Source organism: Ipomoea triloba, chromosome 2, assembly GCF_003576645.1.
Source record: "Ipomoea triloba cultivar NCNSP0323 chromosome 2, ASM357664v1".
NCBI classification, from domain to species: Eukaryota; Viridiplantae; Streptophyta; class Magnoliopsida; order Solanales; family Convolvulaceae; genus Ipomoea; species Ipomoea triloba.
Genome location: NC_044917.1, coordinates 8,767,513 through 8,776,273, shown reverse-complemented (window position 1 = coordinate 8,776,273; position 8,761 = coordinate 8,767,513). Strand labels below are relative to the sequence as shown.

At 35.2% G+C, this 8,761-nt stretch overlaps 1 long non-coding RNA gene across 1 annotated transcript; it reads right to left on the bottom strand.

Moving 5' to 3' along the window:
* Positions 1 to 5,890: 5,890 nt before the first annotated feature.
* On the bottom strand, positions 5,891 to 7,045 carry LOC116009732. The gene is made up of 2 exons (XR_004096837.1): positions 6,385 to 7,045; positions 5,891 to 6,153 (listed from the first exon to the last, which is right to left on the bottom strand). It is a non-coding gene; the product is annotated as an uncharacterized LOC116009732 (long non-coding RNA).
* Between the last annotated feature and the right edge of the window lie 1,716 nt (positions 7,046 to 8,761).

The window sequence follows — 8,761 nt, the reverse complement described above, 5'->3', positions numbered from 1 at the left end:
CAAGATAAATATTAAGAAATTGATGATTTTTAATGGATCAAACTCGTCATAAAATGGATTGATATCAACTAACGGGTAAGAAATGTGTCTTGGATTGATAAGGCCCAATACCTTTAAAATAATATAATGGACTATAAATAGTGTAAATAAATAGAGGATATTAAACTTGGGCCCAAGTGGCCCACCTAGCAAGCCCAACCACACGTGAGTAGACTATTATTGCTAACTAGCGGACCATAGATGACCAATCATTATTGCATGGACCATGATCCACACAGTTGCGTGGACCAAAAATAAAAAGTACATTATTTTTGTACTGTAGGTACATTATTTTTGTACTGTAAGTACATTATTTTAGGGTACATTATTTTTGAAGGTACATTATTTGATATATACTATTAAATAATGTTCCTACAGTACAAAAATAATGTACTTTCAGTACAAAAATAATGTTCTATTTTTGAAGAAGAGTATCGATGATGGTATACGATTTTGTTCTATTTTTGAATTTTGTGATTTTTGTTGACTCATTAGTGAATAGGGTAATCATTATTGCATGGACCATGGTCCACACAGCTGCGCGTGGACCATAAATAAAAAGTACGTTTTTAATATACTAAAAGTACATAATTTTTGTACATAAAATACATTATTTTAGAGTACATTTTTTACCTTCAGTACAAAAATAATATACTTTTAATATAATAAAAATGTACTTTATATTCATGGTCCACACAGCTATATGAACCATGGTCCACACAATAATTTATTGGAACGGATCATTATACTGTGGACCAGGGTGCACAATGCATTGTGCACCCCGTAAGGAGATGAGTTCTGTGTATTCTAGGCAATCGTTCTGTGTATTCTAGGCAATCATTCTGTGTATTATAGGCAACCGTTCTGTGTATTCATGTTAGTAACATATGTTGTGATGTGTTTGTGCATTCGAATGTTAGGATACACAGAATATTAACACAAAATATACAAAACGCATCCTCATAACATTCGAATGCACAAACACATCACAACATGTGTTACTAACATGAATACACAGAACGGTTGCCTATNCATAAAATACATTATTTTAGAGTACATTTTTTACCTTCAGTACAAAAATAATATACTTTTAATATAATAAAAATGTACTTTATATTCATGGTCCACACAGCTATATGAACCATGGTCCACACAATAATTTATTGGAACGGATCATTATACTGTGGACCAGGGTGCACAATGCATTGTGCACCCNGTGCACAATGCATTGTGCACCCGATCCACGATATAAATTGCCCACTTAAGGGGAGCCAAATCTGGGCCTATTCATATGACACCCATTGTGCTGCCCGGTATAATAAGTTAAATAAAAAAGGAAGAGTAAGAAAAGGAAAGGCAACTAGGACATGTTATCATGTAGCATTGGGGGTAAATATACACACTTTGCTTGCAACTAGAAGCTGATAGTATATCCATGTCTTTAAGCCCATAGAGTATGAAAAAAGTTCAGGAAAGCCCATAGTAAGCCATGTAAGAAAAGTGCAGGAAAGCCCACATTCCTATAACCGGAACGTTATACCGTGGACCAGGGGCCACAATGCATTATGGACCCTGGTCCGAAACGAGTCGCGTGTATACGGCGTATTACAGGGTTTTTTTTTTTTAATTAAAATATAACTATAATTTGAACAACAACAAAAACAGTGACGAAAAAGCAAGAACAAAAAACACGCACAAGTTCATCAGATCACAAAAACACACACAACTTGGGCTTATATTCTATGTATCCTAACATTCGAATGCACAAACACATCACAACATGTGTTACTAACATGAATACACAGAATGGTTGCCTAGAATACACAGAATATTGACACAAAATATACAGAACTCATCCTCCTAACATTCGAATGTTACTAACATGAATACATGTTTGCCTATAATACACAGAACGTTTGTCTAGAAGGCTAGAATACGCAGAATATTTGACACAGAATACACAGAACTCATCCTCCTAACATTCAAATGCACAAACACATCAAAACTTGTGTTAATAACATGAATACACAGAACAGTTGTTTAGAATACACAAAATATTGACACAAAATACACATAACTCATCCTCCTAAACATTCAAATGCACAAACACATCACAACCTGTGTTACTAACATGAATACACAGAACGATTGCCTAGAATACACAGAATGATTGCCTAGAATACACAGAACGATTGCCTAGAATACACATAACTCATCTCCTAACAGTTTGGTTCACTTTTGAAAGTGGAGAAGAAATTGCATGGATGGATAGTGAATAGTGGATGATTGCAAATTTACTGATGTGACATTTTGAAAGTGATAAAAGATTACATAGGTGAAGATAGTATAAAAGCATCCACAATTGTGGATTTTATGTGATTTTTGCAATCCAGGGAAGGTGTTTCAACAAATGGAGAACAAGGTTTTTAGTGAGTTTTATTACAACAAGTATTGGTTTTTAGTGGGGCATGCCATGAGAGAAAAGGAGAAAATAAAGCCAACAATCGCGTCCAGTAGGCGCGTGCATAGCAAGCCCCATGCTGGGTGCATATTAACCTCTTTTTTTTTCTTTTTTTTTTTTTTTACTTTTTTTGTCAAATCTGTTTTTTTTTTTCTTTCCTTTTTCTTCCCCTCCCCTCCATCTCTTTCTCTCTCATAGTTGGAACCTCAAAAACTTAAAAAATTATGCTCTAAAATAAAAGAATTCAAATTAACAATAAGTTCTACGAACTACATGGACTTTCAAATCTTACTCTCTTAGTTTATCCCCTAATGTGGAGGGCACTGATAAACTATTATTTTCATGTGGCTCTAATAAAAATGTCTACATTAAAATTTTGTGTGTGAGAAAGCGCAAATTTTACTGTGGATCATGCATCAAAACGACGTCGTTTTGATTAATAAAAACAAACGGTTGAAACGGCCTCCGTTCCGCGCCACTAACTTTCAGTTTATATACACTGCAGTTACTTTTCAACACAACTGCAGTTCATTTTCAATATAACTGTAGTTTCTTTTCGATATAACTGCAGTTTCATTCGACATTATACACTCAAATATGTGAAACTGTTATTCAGTTTCTTTTCAACGTAACTACAGTTTCTTTTATAATATACTGCAGTTTACTTTCAACACAGTTATAATATCATTTCGATATAACTACAGTTTCATTGGACAATATACACCAAAAAATGTGAAACTGTACTGTTATTAACTTTCATTTTATATACACTGCAGTTTCCTTTCAACACAACTACAATTACATTTCGATATAACTACAGTTTCATTTGATAATATAAAAACAAATGTGAGGCAGTATCTGTTGAGATGAACTGTAGTATCTTTTACGGAGTTCCGCCACAACCGTTTCTTTTACTTAATGAAACAGCGACGTTTTGTGACCATGGTCCACCGTATAACAACTGGTGAGAAAGGTTCTGTTTGACGGACTTTATTTAAGAGCGTATAGCTTATTTTAAGATATTAATAAGCTATAAGCTTTTTTGGTAATATTTTCAAAATAAACTACTAACTTAAAATAAGCCACTAGCTTCTTAACTTTTTCTATCTTTATACTTATTATTTTAAATAAATGACATCTTTTACCTCCAAATTACAACTCGCATTTTCTATTCTCTTATTTTTAACTCCAATCGCCCGCAACTCTTCAGTCTTCACTGCTCCACACTAGCAGAATTCAGAAACAGCAACCATCAACGACAAACATCCCATTTGTCGCTGCTGTTGATAGGTCCTGGTATGATTTTTTTAAAATATTTGCAAGTTTGCAACTAAACATTAATTGCGTTCTTTGTTTACAAATTGTATGTCCTCTTGTTTTTATGGTTTACATTACTTTTATGATTTGAAAATACTTGGACCTTGGCATCTATACTTTTTTTTTTTTTCTGGTTTGAAAATATGATTTGCTGTAAGATGCTAGCACGTAGAACACAACGGTGGTGGCAGAGAGTATTTATTTGTACGCATTTCGATGCTTAGTTCTTTAGTGCTTGAATTGAGTGAATCCGTGAGTGGATGCATGAAATACTAGATTGTTTTTTTTTTTCTTTCCAAAAAAAACAAATATGTGAATAAATTTTTGAAGAAATTTTTCTCTGGTAAATATGAGGGTTTTGGCAGAACAAACTCAACAAAGTGGGGCTCACAATTTGTTTTTTTTTTTTTTTACTGTTTTTATTTTCTTTTTCCCTTCCACACTAGTAAAATCTTTTCAAAAATTCCAGATTTATCAAAGAAAGTCTAACAAATCTTTTGTTTTTACCTTCTAATTTATAGCTTTTCAGGCTTTAACTACTTTTCGATTTTCAGTTATGTTTGCAATTAGGTTTACCAAATATACTGTAAAAATTAGGAATGAAAAATATGAGAGCACATAGGATTTGCTATTCAATAATTGATCCCACCATCTACTCACAGTAAAGTCTGACGGACGGGACATCAAACATCATTGTCTGTCAGATCCCGAATTAATGCTGCCTGTTATGCTGACTCAGTGAGGCAAATTATGCTGTGAACCCACTTCCACCTTGTAAGGTGGATCTGGTTCAAAATTATGTCGTTTTTGTCTTTATTTTTTTTTAAATTAGTAAATATATTGCTGAATATAGAGTTGTCAAAAAATGTGTGAATGTAGAGGTTTCAAAGTGTGGATGTAGAGTATAAAAATCGTGAATGTAGATTTATGATTGTGTGAATGTAGAGTTGCTCAGAAATGTGTGAATGTGGAGGTTTCAAATTGTGAATATGGAGTATAGAAATCGTGAATGTAGAGTTATGCATATGTGAATCTGTAATAGAGTTAAGAAATTCTAGCAACTTGTAGCTCTATAATGTGTGAATGTAGAGTTCTCAAATTGTGAATGTGGAGTATAGGACCTGTGAATATAGAGTTTTGAATGTGTGAATGCATAACAGTGGTAATATAGTTACTAAACATATAATCCTGTAATGTGTGAATGTGGAGTTTACAAATTGTGAATGTAGAGTATAGTGTATGTGAATCTAGACACAGGTCCACCTTGCAAGGTGGACCTGGGTCCACGGCATAACAACCACTCAGTGACAGCCCAATTATTTATTTTTTTTAAACAACAGCCCAATATTTGTTTTTTGAAAATAAAACAGCCCAATTATTAAAAGTACAATTTCAGCAGTTGCATTTATTATAATAGTATTTCATTATTGGACATTATTGCTTATAACAGTTGTAACGGACGCAATTATTCCTCATTATGTATCTCATTATTGTACCCCTTTATATATATGTGTGGAATGATGAATAAGAATATACCTGATTTTTGTCTCTATTACTTTGTCTTTACTTTTCTCCCTACATCATGTTTGAGCTAATAGGTTTCACAACACGTTATCAGCACGCTCTTACGGTGAATAAGGCAATTACGGATTACAAATCAGAGGTGAAGCATTTGATCATTTATCAATTTCCAGATTTTAATAGAAATGGAATCAACAAGTAAGCTTTCGAATTTCCGCATTATAGCCTGTAGCCTGTAAAATATGATATTATACTTTATTTACAGTGCTATGTTTTTTGTTTACAAGTGGTATCAAGAACCCTATAATTTTTCTGTCTAATAGATCTAATTGATTTATTTGGTTTTGTATGCAATATGAATTTAATTTTCTATTTGAATGCATACATAAATTTGTGCCTGTTGTTTCCGGTATGTATATGCATATATATATTGAATTTCGTGTATGTATATATCTACATGCAAATTTCTCTTCAAGTAAATTGCATATTAATATTCTCCTTATGCACATATATATATATATATATATATATATATATATATATATATATATATTTCCTTGAGTGATATGCAATATTTGTGTACACGGTTGCCGTTTGTACTTTGTATATCATTCTGAATACATTTTGTATATAAATATGTATTCAAACTATATGAATATTTTTAGAAAAATAACCTGCTTTAGGCAAACCATATGTAGTCAACCTGATATTGACTTGACTCGTGACTGTGCTCCGGCGTGAGGGAGGTAGCGGCGACGTCCTCGTTGTCTCCGTTTGCTTTGTGTAAATCGCAGCGCCGCAGAGCCGTTCGCTTCCTGTATAAGGAGCACTCTGCCTTTGAGAAGGGCAAAAACGTTTGAGACGAACATTTTATTGAGCAGCACCGAATCTGCTTTTGTCCATCAATTTGCATATTTTTCATTCCGCAAATATGGTGGTGCTCAACAAAAATTGCAGAAAACGTTTCTGCTTATGTGGATAGTTCCTCGAACCCGTAGACCATAAACACTCCTTATGTACAATTTTTTTTAAACAAAAAAACTTACCCTTTGACCGATCTGCCACCATAGTTTTTCTTAGCCAAATCCATTGTTGGTGGCCGGTTCCTTCTTTCCCACGAGGGTTCGCATCGTGGATCCGGCAGGCGGCTCAGCCCAGAGGTAAAGTCGCGTCCAGCGGCAACGATTCTGAGCGATCAATCTATGTTCTATCTAGATCTATTTTGTGATCGGCGATGGCATCCTAGCGGCAGCACTCTCGCTGGTCGCGACAGTCGCGAAGAGGACGGCGCGGATTGGGGTTGCGGTCGGCTCCGTCTGGTGATGGTGGCTGCGATTTCGCGAATAGGCCGGTGCGACAGCTGATCTGTGCGATCGACGTTCCGACCTCGGTAAAAACGCGGTGCTCCGGCAGAAGGACCGCGACGTGGAACTCCGACAGATCGCGCTCCAGCAGAGTGCGGCGGAGGCTCGCGATCTATCCTCGTTAGCGATGCCGGCGACGAAGTCCGGTGCGGCAGTGGGAGACCTCCGGCCGTGACGGCGAGCGGTGATGGAGGCTCCAGCCGTGAACGGCGACCGACGATGCGGCCCCGGCCCTGATGGTCTCTCTGCCTCCGCGCATCTCTCCCTCTCTCACACGTTTTGGCTGTTAGCCTGTTACAGATTAGATTGAAGGCAACTAGGGTTTGTTTGCCTCCGCCACTATCTGCTAAGTTTTATTTTCAGACATTTAGCATCTGATAATATGTTTTCTTGGGCCGGGTTTGGCCCATTTCAGCCAAGACCAAGATTAATATATGCTGAAATATACTTGATGGGATGTTGGGCTATTTGATTTTATTCCAGAAAATACATTGATTATGGGCCTATTTGATATATTGTTTAATTGGACCACCTCTTCTAAATTGGATCATCTTTATTTCAATGAGTCATTTTTTTGTGATATATTAATTCACATGTATACATTGATTTGGGCCAGCGTTTTTTTTGAGAACTATATTGTTTTCAAAATACCATTCAAATTATTATTTATGCTCCGAAATTAAATTGCTAGTTTGTGCAATTTATTTGGCTGACATGATTTTATGAGTTCATATGCATATTCTGTCATATTTGCATAATATATAGTTTCTTTATGCAAATAATAAGTGGACTCTCGTTTTTAGCCAGCCATAGTATATAGATTATTTTAAAGATCTAGATCTTGGTTGTTATCTCCAAAATATGAACCTACCAATCTTATTTTGGACAGGAGCATGTTGTTAACGTAAGCCCTTGAAATTGATATTTATCTCAATCCCATATCCTGTCGATAGTGCTATAAAAATCCGTGAAGAATTGCTTTTGACTACAAATATCATTGGTATTTTCTAAGACACAATTTGGCTGATTTAACTTTAGATTTCAAGGTTTTCAGTCAGTAACTGACTTAATCAGCTATACACAATTGTGTCCCAAACTTAAAGTTATTCAACTAGTCGAGGACAACTTCATATAACTTTTAGCCTAACAGCAAAGTATGTTTCACGTGTGGATATAAAAGGCACTATTCACGTGCGTGCCACACCCCGAAGCGTCTTGCTGAAACCTAAGCGAGCAGCACTATGTTGAATCCGACCAAGTTGCTTTGCCTGAAGCAAACGCTCTTGTTTGGTCATATTGATAATACAAATACCTTATCATCTATATCTATCCCATAAGTGATAGGCTCTTCCTCTATACATTACAATAGTAATTTTATTGCAAGATGCTCAATATTTTGATCGGGTGCATGCTCTATGTTAAGTTGATGATCACTATCCCTCAAAGGTGATAGTTCAGCCCAACATGAATGATCATCAGTAAGATCATTCTGGTAATAAGTAGAGGCATCTTTTCAACTATATTCTCTCGATGTTGTATACATCTGAGTCAAACCAAATTATCGACATCATCTTATACGACATGTCATTATTTGATATTAATTGCTTTAATTTTATTAAAGCATTTTTGGCACTTTTGAAGAATCATATCGTACTTATGATTATCATTTGGTTTGCCAAAATATTGTGATAAAATCCAAACAGGTATTAATGACTTTGGGGACATCATACCTGATATATTTTAATTCTAATCTAGCTCACTGCATATCAATATCCATCCCCCATAAACCTAGTACGTGTAAATATTTCCCAATTTGCGTTCCTATTCATAAGTGTGCATTTCAATTCTTATATCACCACTATTGCGTATCTTTATGGGCTATAAATGATTATAAAACTCCATTTATTTACATAGAGCCCATGATAGGGAATCAATAGATACGCTGACTGCATACTGAAGATCTGTTCACGGCATTAGGGGGAGATATACCCACATTTAAATGCCGAGAAATTCCATGAAATGGAAAAATCTTCATTATAATCCACGTACTAGTAAAATT